The sequence below is a fragment of the Osmia bicornis genome, chromosome 15, assembly GCF_907164935.1.
Source record: "Osmia bicornis bicornis chromosome 15, iOsmBic2.1, whole genome shotgun sequence".
Lineage (NCBI taxonomy): Eukaryota > Metazoa > Arthropoda > Insecta > Hymenoptera > Megachilidae > Osmia > Osmia bicornis.
In genome coordinates, this window is record NC_060230.1 from 5,964,086 (window position 1) to 5,978,159 (window position 14,074).

Below are 14,074 nucleotides of genomic sequence, written 5' to 3' on the forward strand. Positions count from 1 at the left end.
CCAAGAAGATTCTACCAGACTACCGGATACGCGGTTCAACAACGATCGTATTTGATACAGCAAGTAGAACGAGAAGGCCAATAACCGTGAGCGAGTGGACACGAGACTCGAAATTTTCAAGCAGACCCTGACCAAAGACCAGACCAACAGACCGTCCTATATTATAACGAACGATCAAGGAAGAGCACGCTTCCGACGATTGGAATTCCAGCAGAGTCGGATATACATCCGCTGGGATACGGGCAAACAGTTAGCGAAATGGAATTACGAGACGAATATGACGACTCCAATTTCGCTGGATAAACGGAAACCAGACGGAAGCACGAGGAAACATGGAACGAGGGAAGATGGTTTAAGAGTTAGAACGAGCAAACTGATCGCCTGCTATGAAACAACGTGCTCCGACGAATTTCGGCAGTTTACCGAAGATTCGATTTTCGATTACTCTTTATCTTGAATGGAGGCGAACGAAAGATGACCGATATTTTGTAAAATAATAACCGCATAACATTTTCCTTCGTCCAAGAAGACCGAGCAAACACGGAAAGTTGCCGTTTCATTTTCATTTTTGTTGAATGCTAGAGCATTGGTAAACAGCAGACTGCATCAAGCTGAGCTTGAAAACGATAAACGCATCGAAGATGGTGGAATCGAAGAAACGCGATGAAATTGAAAAATCGCGGAAGAGTGGGCATCGGAACGGAACGAACTTGAACGAACGTTCGGCTTCTTTTCGAAAGCTCTTCCAATTCTCCCTGTACATATCCAACGACGCGAACTGGACAGAAGCTTCGAGCTAGATGGCCTGGAAATAACGCGGCCAATCGCACACATACATAGAGTCCTGGTTCCCTTGGAACCGTCGAAGAAAGAGGAGAAGGTGGCCCTTCACCAAAGCCGACTTTGGCCGACATTACTTTCCTTCTTTTCCTCCTGATTCGATCTTCTCCTAGTTGACCGACAAATCGGCTTTCCCGTGCCTCGTACGAAGCAGACGTTCGTGAGCTCGTCTTTAAGCACGAAACTCCAGGCCAATTACGATTGATGCGATTACCGGCAGCGCCGGAAACGTTGCACTCCCCAAACGTTCCAGAAGTCGAAGCTCAATTATATCCCCGGCTTATTACCGGCAAACTCGCGCCGTAACTCCTTCGAAACGTTCAAACGTATCCGACCGCAAAATTTGCCCAAGACGTTTCTTGCTCCACCCGCTTCGTAGATTGTTTTTCCCTCGAGAGCAAAAACTTTCCTCCCTATTTTCGTAGAGGAGTATGGAAAATTGCCCGCTGACAATTATCGGTAAAATTTCTGTCGACACCTCGCTTTTTTTTCCTGCAAACAATTTCATCGCAGACGAGTGATCGAACGCGAAGTTTCGTTATCAACGAACGATGGAACGCTATCATAAATTATCAGTCGACCGGACTGATAAATTATTCGAGGATGACACGACGCGTTGCGTTCGAGGATCGTCTTGTCAACGGATAGCGAATGAATCTTCAACGTTTCGCGGCTGGCTCGTTGACGGGGCGAAAATTAATTCGAGTAGAAAACGTCTGTCGGGAATCAATTTCCCCGGCGATCGGGCTTTCTTCGCGCGAGCCGTTCAATAATCGATGGCATTAATCGCGGCACAGAGAGAAAAACGATCGGTGAAGAGGACAGGAACACGCGTGCAACATCCGACAACGCATTAGCCCGTGCTCGACAGCCGTCACATTTCCCCCCGTGGCTTTCGACCCCATCTACTACACCGGTCTCGTTGTCTCGTCACTCCCAACACTATGGGCCACATTATATTTAGAAGACGAAGCCTCCTCTAAAACGTCTTGTCAAGGAGCTGTCAATGAACGAACAAGACGGATGGCGAAACTTTCACGCTAATTTTTTTACACTTTATTTCGACATTTTTCAAATGGCAACCGGTACTATTTTAACAAATAACATTTGCCCGGATCTCTAGATTATAATGATCGAGTGTCCGGATATTGGATATTTCGTGGAAGGAAAGTAACGAATACCAGACCGGCGATAAGGTAATATGATTTTCAACGCGCCTCGGATGCGCATCGCACGGATGATAAATATTTCACGTGTAACTTTATCTTCGAACCGTGCGATGTAATTCTGCCGGTGTACAGAACACGAATCTTGATACGAGTAATACCGATCTACATATCGTCGGTATCGCGAAATTATTTGCTGTACGACAGGGGGTCGCGTCCGAAGCTCGTAAAACGTCGTAAAGTTTTCCCCGAAGGGAAATTCTGTTTCGTAAGGATCTTACGACTAACTACTTCCTGGTGTACGATTTTTTAGCCAGTAAATTTTATACATCCCGTTACTTATTTACGATGCCTCTTTATAGCGCGTTTTTATTTTACAGAGGTATTTTAGAAAGGAAGCGTCTGAAAAACGACGAAAACATTTGCATGTTTATGCGGTTGATACGAAATTATTCTACTTCGAGTCGCGAAAACTCCCTCTTCGAATCTCGACGTTTCCCTCGACGACGTTGGAAAAAATAGAAAGCTTTTAACCGAGGAAGCGAATCTTCAGCGTCCATCATTAATTCAAGGACGTTCGTTCCCGCCACCTGCCACGGTTTTCATTCTCGCGGAGGGCAATTTTCGATGGGTGACGACTGCCTCTTCCGGTTATACAGCTTGGCAGTAGTCGTTACTTAGACCCGCGCTGACCCGAATGCTGACAGACGGACGCGACTATTAGAGCAGCCATTTTGAATGAACTCATCAACGGCACGGGCTATTCAAGTTATTTGAAAATTCCGGAAAATTCATCCTTCTCCTTGTTTTCTTTGTCAAGCTTTCTCGAAGATTTCGCAATTCCACTTTCGCGGGAAAATCTACCCCTCGGCGAGTTGAAGTGGTACAAATAGTCGCGTCGCGTTTCCCGATGCTAGCAGGGATTTCAAACACGAAATAACGCGGCTAGAAAGACTTTATTTCGTTTTCTTCCACGCGGCGACGAGTGAAACGGAGGGGAACGTGTTTCGAATAACCAACATAGATTTATCGATCGCCGATACGATCGAAGTTTAACGTTGGCCGCGATTTTACGAGCTGTACGTCCCACTAACGTCCTGGCCAACGGAAAATACAGCAGGCGGACGTACAAACGAGTCGGGAGAAACTGAGGTGTTTGGGGGTGGGTTGGGATTTAAAGACCCTGGCGACGAAGGTCTCCGCACCTCGTAACCCGCGAGAAAGTCAATTGACTCCCGCGGGATTGAGGGATTTACGGTAAAGACAAAGAGCGTCGTAAAAGGGGCGAGGCCAGGGCGATGTCGTAAAAGAAAAAGCTTAATATCCTTCATGGTTCCCGTAGGCTCGACTATCGCGCTAAATCTCCGGTTCTGCGAGCGACGCAGTTCGTTTCGAATGATGGACAAAGCGGGAAACAAGGGAGAACGAAGGAATCAATTTTCCGCGGCATCTCGAGCGCGGTATATGGGTTTACGTAAAACGAGCGTACTTCCAAGTAACGATACGAATAAACCCCTTGGCGCCTCGAACCATTACAACCCAACGACTTTCGACAGAAATTTATGAAAGTTTCAATAAAGTTTCAACAAGAAGATCGCATGGATCCTTTTCGCTACTTCTAACTTCCCTCTAATTATTACAATTACGTAATTCAGTGAACGTAACCACGCTCATCAAACTTCCCCGGGAATATAAAATTATCTCGAGCGCCCGCAACCTTCGTCAGCAAACTTGCTCAAAGTCCAATTTCTGACATTTCCAGAAACGATCGCATGCGTGGTAACGCGGTGGAAGACGAGCGAGTCGCGTGGAATAGTGGCAGAGGCAGGAGCAGTGAATGTAGAAAGAGAAACCGAAAAGGGAAAAGGAGAAACGTCGGTACGGTAGCGGTGTAGGCTTGAGGAGAACGAAGCGAGGGTGGCCGGCGGCGCATTTCCTGCGTTATAGTGGCTGTAAATTTCATATGCGCATTCCGCTTCAGCCGTTTCGCTCGCTTGCATACACGCGTATCTACACGCAATCCCCGAGGAGGAACGGGCTACTGTCTGGCCCGTCTCAATGAAACTCTCCTTCACGCGAGTAGCTACGTTTAAGCGGCTCATCCGGCTAGCTCTCCCTTACCCAACGGGTGAGAGAGTAAATTTCGGGGATGCTCCACCTTTAAGACGAAAACTAACGAACTGCCGGCCAGAAAGGAAGAGCTTTCTCCGCCAGCTTTTTTCCACCACGATAATCATACGTTTCTCCAAACGATCCCCCGACGAATATACCCTTTTAAGGAAGCTCGGTAAATTGACCGTCTTAATTGGCCTCGTAGGTGTATCGTTAGACCAGAGGGTAGTTCTTTCATCTCCTCGATGCAGATGCTTCGTTTCAACGGATAGGAATCGTTGCTTTCCAAGGGTGATTTTACCCGAGCAGAAATATAAATTCTAGCTTTTTCACGTTTCACCGCTGATATTTCAGGGGTTGAACGACGGCAACCCCTGCTTCCATACGGCAGATTCTTTCGATGCGTGACGCACGAGTCGATCGTTAATTTTTAATTCGCCTATTCTTTATTTCCGCGTTATCCTAGCGCAGATTCGACACGCGCGACGTTACTTTAATCCCCAGGGTGGCGGAACTGCTACCACGGGAGCTCGTGGCGCACGACGCCGGTGACAAAAGGGTACGGGGTTAGTCCCATAAATTAGGGGCAGAAGAATTTCGACAGGGATCCCGCGTGCGTGCTCTTTTCTACTTTTGTTTGCTCGTGTTTCGCTTGCGCCATCACGTATCGCGTTTTGTGAATACATACCGAAAAACGTCGCCCTTTGGCGTTTCCGTGATTCCATCGCGTCTGTTTTTCTTCTTGTTTTTGCGAAACAAGCGAATTCGGTTTCGTGCAACCCTTTTGCATCGAAACTGCAGTGAGTTCTCGGGGCAGACGTAGACGCGAGCGAAGAAAAAGGCGAAGCCGCAAAATGCGGGCGGACAAACGGCCGAGACGGTCGTAAAGCTCGCGTCGCGCTTTCATAATCGATCGTCCGGCCGCGAAAAAAGAATTCCTGAATATTTCATCGTTTCAGACCCTTGCGCGTCCATCCAGAAACCACGTCGCCAACTTTTTCTCGCGAAAAAACCGATCCTCTTACCGAGTGATGTCTTGCTTCCTCGAGGTCGAGGAGGTCCAGGTCGCGTGCAAATTTCGACGAGAAAACTATTACCCTTCAGCTTATTTCTGACGTTTTTACTTCGACCTTATCCTACACCATTTTCCATACACCGCGCACAGGGTGTAGGTACCATAACTCTGCGATAAATGAATATAAAATTCGATGTTTTCTTAAAAGATAAAGAAATCCCGCCTTAATAAAAGGCTCTTTATTATGATACACTCTTTGTATACGTTCCTCCCACGCCGTACTATTACCAGTTATTATGGTTTACGAGTAGTATCGGCGTAAGCCTGCCGCAAGCCAACCGGTATTATACGAGATCTGTTCAGGATACAGGTAGGTGAACGGCAACTAGTATCTATTATGCCAGCCGTTATTACCGACGCGAACTGAGTATCTTCCTGCTGATGTAAGCCGACGTCGTAACCGTACGAATCCGGTTATCCGGTTATGGAGCGTACACTGGGTAACAAACGATCTCCTTGCCAAGCACCAGCGAGAACCAGACAGAGAGAGAGAGAAAGAGAGAAAGAGAGAGGTGTACGACCGTGAAAAGTAACGCTTTGCCACTGTTATTTCGCAACAGATATTCCTCTCTATGAGATTGCCCGATTAACGGTACGAACTACACTATTTAACTCGGCGTTACAGGAGCCATGTAAGTGGTACAGACTTCACGTTCCGACTTCGAATCATTATCAGATATTAACAGACGTTTTGTAGAATGTATAGTTTGATATTTGATACCCGGCGAAAGGGATGAAACTACCCCATCGCTGGTCTAGACCTTGGGCGAGACTTGGATCGAGAAGCCATCTGTAACCGTCCCCGATGAAAAGCGAGCTCCAGACATCGTCTGACGATCAACCAGCGTCCTTGCACTTGAACGCGTATCGAAGGCAGTCCCGTGCGAACCCTTCGGCTTTCCCATCCTCCCCCTTCCTGTATACCTCCTCCGTAAGCGACTCCTTCCTGCCCGTTATCCTCCTTTTCCGCGAGAATAGGCAGCACGATGCCGTAAAAATGGCGAGACTAGGGAAACCATCCCCACCATAATCCGGCGCGATTACCCGGGCCAGACGACGTGGAACGCGATTCGCCGGGCCGAATTTCGAGCTCCATGTATCCGATAAATGGAACTGTTTCTAATTCTCGTAACCGCGATAACGAACTTCCGCGCTTTCGGAAAAGGATCTCATTCGGCTCGTAAATTTATTCCGGTTTATCAACGAGAACTGTTCCTTTTTTCGTGTCGCTGGCTCGCTGGTCCACCGTTTGAAAGTTAAAAGAAGCTTATACGCAACGAGCGAGGGAATAAATTATTTTACAGAAAAACTTCTCTCGATTCTTCCCAGTAGACCGTACCGTCTACTGAGAAACACGATCGCGGTACTTGCGAGTACGTTTCCGCCTTTGAGCTTCATGCATATGCAAGGTTCGCATTATCGCGCTATAAAAATGGTAATATCAAGATGAAAAGCGTTCGTAAATCCTCGAGGCAATGCTATGCTTGACCATCTCCCGTTACTATCTTCCACACCACGCTCGTGATGTAAAGTTTGATCGTTTGATTAAATGAAAATTAACAGCGACGAATAGAACGCGGACGACAAAGTGTACGGGGAAAGGGTTAGAACTAGATTTCGGTTCCTTCAGCTCGGAAACGGTTGTTATCGCTCATCCAGGCTGTCCATTACGAGCTACGCTCGAAAGCTGTCTCGGCAAAGTTCTCGTTGGCAAACTTGGCGGCATAAAGGAGCGCACGTACAAGCATCGCGTACGAATTATACTCGGGGACGATCGCGCGACAGCGATAATTCCTGCCGTCTGAGAAGTTTAATCGAAACGTACACCGCCGACGGTACTACTGTCTTTACAAGTAGTAGATCTCAGCGTCCGACTAGCGAATCGCGAGCGTCTGCACGCACCGTCTTAACTGCAATTTCAACCACCATCCTCTTTTCCGTGTCTCGTTCGGCAACCTCCATTTTCTACCCTGTTACTCGGTCTATCGACCAATTATAACGGCCCGGCAACTTCTTGGTTCAACGTTGTTTTCGCAATTACGTAAACGTACAAGAGGATGGTCTGATTCGCACCTTCGTTTCTCGACGACCCGACCGGATGAATACGGAACGCGGTCCGGGTACAGGTGCGGGAGCAAAGTGGAAGGAGGAAAGTTTTGTCTTCGGGCCCGAGGAGCTGAGCTCCTTTTGTCGAAGGAATCAAGAGAGCTCGTTACCGATCTGCAACGATGGAAGTCACTTTGCCGAGAATCGGTCGTCTTACGGCACAGTTCGCGACAATAGAGAGGAGCGTAAGCGAACGGGGAGGGCAAGTTTCTTCGTCGCGAGTACTTGGCAGAAGAGTGGCGGAGGATGCCTCTCGATTTGCCTCTCCGTGATTCTGTGTACGTTAACTTCGTTACGGTGGGCAAGCTCCTCCTCGATTCTATCGAGCGTGTCTCGGTTGCGCTCCGCCTAGCGCGAATCCAAGTATTATTCCATCTTGTTTATCTCAGCCAACAGTCTCGACGAACATCACCCTCGTCGCGTTTATTACGCAAGTTTTCAACCAGCCCGCCTCGCACGCCGGTGAATTTGCATCAGAGGGTTGGCCAACAATTTTCTGATACTTCCGGATATTCTGAATACATCGAATAATATTCTTTTCCCCGCGGAAGGGATCAAGTTATATAGTTGACGTGGACGAGCAGGAGGTTCCATTGTATCCGCAAACGACGACGAACCAGGCTGGACTAGCACGTACCGACGATGGTCCGCGAATTTACCGTGTGCTCCACATCCCTCGTGATACATTCTCCGCGTGGCCAGGGGTATGTAACCCCCGCCTTCTCCTCGACCTACGGGGACGGTATGTGAACCGCCGACACTGTCTATCTCCTCTCGAAATTCTCTCCGTTTCCACCGTTTATCTTCCTTTTCGCTCACCGACAAGACCCATCTTCTCCGTCTCGTTTCCGTTGTCTCGCGACCGTTGCCAGACCGACAGAAGACCCATGGTATTTCAACGAGGATCCACCTAACCTACCTACCCGGCATCGCATCTCATTTACATGCATTAAGGAATAGATCACCAGTGAGGAGGATGGAGGTGAATCGAGAGGAAGGTTCGGGCGGAGAGAGCGCGCGATGGAGAAGTTTTGTTCCCTTGTAACCGAGCTCGTGTACAAGCACCGGGGATACGCTCGGACGAAATTGATGTCGAGAGGAATAAAACATTTTTGTCCATGGTCCACTTTGCCAGAGAAAATGTCTGGAATGGTTTCTCCCGACTAACGCAGAGACGTCAAGTATAAAAAGAAATTTTAAATTCTATGAAATCTCCAAGTCACCATCCTCTTTTATCGAACGAAAACGTTCACCCCAGCGATTTGTAATTTATACCCAACCGTCGAATAATGGCTTCTCGACGCGGGGTTGTTGCCTCCGCCCATTTCCACACGATTCTCGAATCCGAACGCTGACTTCCGTATTTATTCGTTTTCAAACGGAGCGAACTTGTGTCGGTACATCGCGACTCAATAATGCCATGTCTCGTTCCTCTTTCCAGCTATTCTTTTCGCCTTCGATTTACGCGCGAGTCTGTCGCGCTTATCGAGAGCGGAACGGCTCGGCGTTTCGGAAACTACGACGATTCTCGCGGCGAGATACAATGTTTTTTTTTTTTTTGTTTAATCCAACGCGATCGGCAATTTGTCACGTTATCTGGCGCTTTGCATCGGAATATTTCAACGCGACAGAACGGCTCGGCCAGGCGTGTTTCGCCACTCGTAAATCGCGAACAAACCGAGTATCGAGCGGGCAATCTCGATTCGCGTTGTTACATCGCCGAGAATGTAACGACAAACAATGCCGCGGACGGAGGAACGATCTCCCACGTGGTTCGCGACCCAGATTATCCGCGAATCCGGCAACGCGTTCGAGGAATTTTAATCGAAAATCAACCGCCAACAACGGCCTCGATAGGCTAGTGAGATACGTTCGAAATCGAACGCGAAATGAAGCATCGACGACACGGATGAAAGGAGAGCAATTCTTTTCTTCCTTCAACGAACGACGGAACACTTTTCCCTGCTGAAATTCTCGCGAAATTAATTTTTATCTCCTTCTCGCGTAATTCTGCTACAACGCGGCCAAATTAAATTTGAATTTTTCTCGCTGCTCCGTTATCATGAAATGTGTCTCCCAAAAGGTGAAAGTTGGCCGCGTATGAACTTTTGCGGCGGAGTTAATCGTAACTGTTGCTCTCTGGCTAGAAAGAGGAACTCGAACGAGAAAAAAAAAGAATAGAGCTCACGGCTCGCCGCGCCGTTTAAAGGAAACTTTTACGCGAAAAGCCGGCCGCGTAACGAGATGCGGATAATTAGAATTATATTATACCGTCTCGTCCTAGTAACTTAATGCCAAATTATAGAGTAACGAGCTGCACTCGTCCTAACGATTCGCGTATTAAGTTTTACATTTCTATGGTAATTATAAAACACCCCCTTTTTTGAACCACTATCCATGTCGACGGGAGTATGAAAATTAAATCCCATCCATATGCAAAAATAATTTCAATTAAATTCCGCATTAAGGGGTTGAGAAAGATGAACTCGGGTATAATAACAGACGAGGATCGTATATCCTGTTATACTTAAAGAATTTCAAGTAAAATAATAATATCTGATGTACGTTAGACACAAGGTAAAAAAAGTAGAACGCGTATTTCATTAAATTTCCTCTGTGAATTTACCAGCTGGCGTGGAGAACGTACGAGGAGAACGGAGCAACTTTGATCGTGTTGGCTCGTGAATTTCATCGAATCGACCGTAGACAAGAGGGAATCAGAAAAGGATAAACGCGTTTCTATTCCGCGGTCGGCTCCATTGTTTCGTCGACGGATGGTTGGCGCATCGAAATCCATGGAAACGCGATGAAAGAAAGGGCAGGGCGGCTTCATAACGCTATTCAGGGCTTGTTTATCGACAGACACTGCATACGGAAGGTGATGGATGTGTTTTATTTCGGGCCACGCGACCCTGCCTCCCTCGAGGAAAAGAAGAAAAAGAAGACAGAGGAGGAAAGAGGAAGAAGAGGAGGGGTTAAAGCAAGGAGGAATAAAGCCGAGCAGAGGGTGCGAAGGGGAAAAAGTTGAGCGTAACGCGGAGGCGGAGGTGATGGATCGGTCGGGGCCAATCACCTCGTTTGTATCCATTTGCGCCGAATATTGTTCCTAAGATCTCTTGGCTTCTGCCTTTTTTCCATCCGACCTGCGGCTCGGGACATCGTGTGATTCATCTCGACGAAATGAGACGAGGATATATATATAAAAAAGAAAAAAAAAAAAGAAAATCATTACGTACCGCTCCCTGGCAGAACAATGAGCGATGACAGTGGCGAAAGAATCTGCCCAGTCACGACGCCGTATTATCGTTTAATCACGATTAATTGCCACCGTCGAGGCGTCTACGCGTTCAATGGTAAATCCATCAACGTGAAACCGCCGAACGCTTCTCCTCTCGTTAAGGAAATTAAAGGAAGCGTCGATGAAAAAGCTTACGTTGCAAACCGATCGCTCTTATCGATCGGTTCGCCCTCCATTCAACGCGTTCGCAAGCAAGATTATTTCCTCGGCGAATAGAATTTTTCCTGTCGCCTGTTTCGCATAGTTCGCTCGCGGTATGGTAATTCGAGGGCATTAGCATAGCCGACAAGGTTGCGAACTTGGATGGAAGTGTTCGATCGAAGAGGGTAGCCCTCGCGGGACAAGGGGGAGCGTCAAATAGCTCGAGAATGGCCTGTCTAACGTTTGCGAGAGAGGTTTTCCAGGGGTACCAAATGGAAATAACACGGTGGAACGCAGCCGGAAAGAGGTCCCGTAGTTACCGGTTAACGAGTCGACTGATTGTCTATAAAACTTACTAACAAACTCTCTCTCTCCTTCCCGCTTTCTTCGACGTTTCTCATTCGCTCTTGCTTTCACTTCGCGGCTCTAACTGTCGTTCCCGGTGCGATTCTTATCGCGAGGAGGAGAGGAGCGTCTCCTCGAACAGATAACTTGCTGCAAATTGGAAAATATCAAATCCAAAGACCCAGACTATTTTTCCATCCGCAAGATTATTCGAAAGATATATAAAAATTGATGGCAATATTAAAAAACAGCCTTAGGTATTTGTTTTTCGAAAAGTGGATTAGATGTTACTTTTACCTCTTCCTTTGTATCGGTACAAACTCGGATGGTCGGGGTAGGAGGATGCGGCGTTGTAACGAGAGGAGACAACGTCGGCCCGTGTCGAGCATCGAGTGTCGACGGAAAAAGTCTAAAGCATGCGAAAATTCACTTATTCAACGCCAACGGGGCTGCGATATTCAAGGAGGTGGAAGAGGAAGTCGAGGATGTTGTCGCATCGTACCTCTATTCTTCTCTTTCGCCTGTACTCGGGTTCGGCGACGCGATCTCACGCAAAGCACTGCTTTCACGGTGCGGTAATTTCATTTTCCCAACGAACTTACTCTCCCTTCTCTGTTCTCTCCGTCTTTCGTCTTTCATCGTCGTTTCTCTGTTTGGCCGGGCCACCCCTTTCTCGCCGAGGCTCGAATTAAGCGAGCAGTTTCGTTTACACGAGGTTCGAGCAACGAGCAAACGTGGCGTATGGACAGAACTCGTCTCCAGAGAATATTCTCTCTCGTATCCGACGCGCCGATCGTCCTTTGATTCGCGAGAAATGATACGTAATCGCGTTTTCTCTACACACCGTCCTGTTTATTTGTTTTTCGCGCTCTCGTGGCATCCGCCGGAAGAAGGAACGCGGAAAATGACGGGGTGTTTGCGCAGGAAACCTGTATCCGCGTCGAATTACGGTGTCGAATTAATGTAAATTCGCGTAATCGCGTGGACGTGCGCGGTCGATGTTTTGTTTATGCACGATTACGCGTATCGATTTTCTGCATCGCGGATAATCGATTTCGTATAATTTCCATGCGGTGCGATCGGAAAATAATAATCCGCTCTCAGCGTTCACCGAGCCCCGCATTTCGATCCTTCTCTATCCAATTTCATATTAATAATTCTGCGGGGAATGAAAGGAATCGTATCGAGGAACGTAAGAAGAATTACGTTGCGCTAGATTGAGACTCTTGTTCGAAAGTTAGCTAACTAGAACACGGTATCGAAATCATTGACGATGTACCATGTATGTATTCGAAACTTCCTCGAGTTTCGAACAGATTTACATTCGTGCTCGGTCGCGTAATTACACACGTGTACCGTCACGTAAAGGAAATCGATTACAATTAGAATTGAAGCTTAATCGGTTAACGGTAGTCGTCAGACGCGACGCGTAAAAATCGCTGCATTAGAGAATCTTTTTGATGGAATGCTTAAAACAAACTCGGCTCTTAAGCGGATATTGTCTTAGTTTTATCCGCACTGAACGTGGGCGGAAAAGCACGCCGACGATGCTTTGCCGGTGGAATCGCGATGCAACACCTCTTGTCGAAACCACCGTGCAAACGAGCCACAAAACATCGCGGCTTGGGCCGAGAAAATTGGTCGGCGGTGGTGAAAGAAAAGAGGAGTACCGGTAGAGAAAATGGCAAAAAGAACGTGGTGGAATCTAAAGAGCTGCGAGCCTCAAAGGCAACGCCGTTCAGCCCGGGGGTTGTTTTACATGGTAATTCTTTACCGCTCGTCCGAGATAACTTGCAGCCGGTTAGCTCGAGATATCCTGACTGGCTGATGCACCCGCGGCCAGACGGCTATCATGCAAAATTATGTTAACGAATAGGATTAATTATGCGCCGGTATCGCGTGTCTAGCCATTACCATTACTAATTGCTATCCGTAGGGTCGCGGAAACGAAACCGATCCCGACTTTACTTTGCCCTTTCAACGCACGATATTTTATCATCAAGCGTCCTGCCTTCGAAATTATACTTTCACTTTACTTGAAAGCTCAATTTTCACCCGGGCTATTTTTCGAATTTGTGTTTAACGTTCGAAGAACCTTGCGAGCCGAGGATGTTTAATCTTTCAACGAAACGCGAATGGCATTGAGCGAAGCTTTTCTTAATCGCGAAAGATGTTATTATGCATCCGACTGGATATATATTTCAGACCGTGATCTATCTTTCCTCGGCGCGCCTCATCCCTGGCACGCATTCGCCGACAAGGGTGACGTGGAAGTTTTCCAGGAGCATGACTTATATACACGGTGATTTTCGAACACGGCGAAGGGTGCAGAAGAACGCGATAAGGGTGAGAAGCTGACAGCGTCAAAGTTTATACGAGACGATACTGTACAAGCTCTCGTTTCCAACCCCGTCTCCAGGAAGACTTAATGCGCATCGATTAAGAATTCCCGAACGAGCCAACGTCTATGTATCTCCTCGTAATTCGCCCCGATCTCAACCCTTCGTTCCTGTAATTCCCTCGCCCTGCGAAGGTACTTGACGGAAAAAGAAGAAATAATTCGAGAATCAGTAGGAACGATCGCGGTACAGCTCGTTGCTGTTTGAAAACGCTAGTCAGAAAAAGGCGTGCCTCTGCTGCAGGCGACATTGATTATTCGGTAAGAGGAAAAAAGGCGCCACGGTTTATGAGATAATCTTGTAGGGTTGCCGGTCGAAAAAGGACAGAAGCCGGGACAGAGTGCGGCGAAAGAGAAGAGGTAAAACGAACCGAACCGAACTGCACAGGGTCGAAGGAACAATATCATAAGCGATTCGAGGCACGCTTTCTTTCCTCATCCTTCCTAACTCATCCCTTGCCTCGCACAGACTTTTTCATCCTCCATCCTCGACCTCTCTTAATTCCTCAAACGCTCATCGAAGACGTTCCAATGGAATGACATACCCTGTTCCCGCGCCTTTTAACGGAAGAACATCAAAACTCGCCCCTGGA

General features: G+C 47.6%; 1 protein-coding gene across 2 annotated transcripts in view; it reads right to left on the minus strand.

Moving 5' to 3' along the window:
- Window positions 1–14,074, minus strand: part of LOC114877828 — a 191,868-nt gene that overhangs the window by 103,881 nt on the left and 73,913 nt on the right. The gene's annotated exons all lie outside the window — the stretch shown is intronic.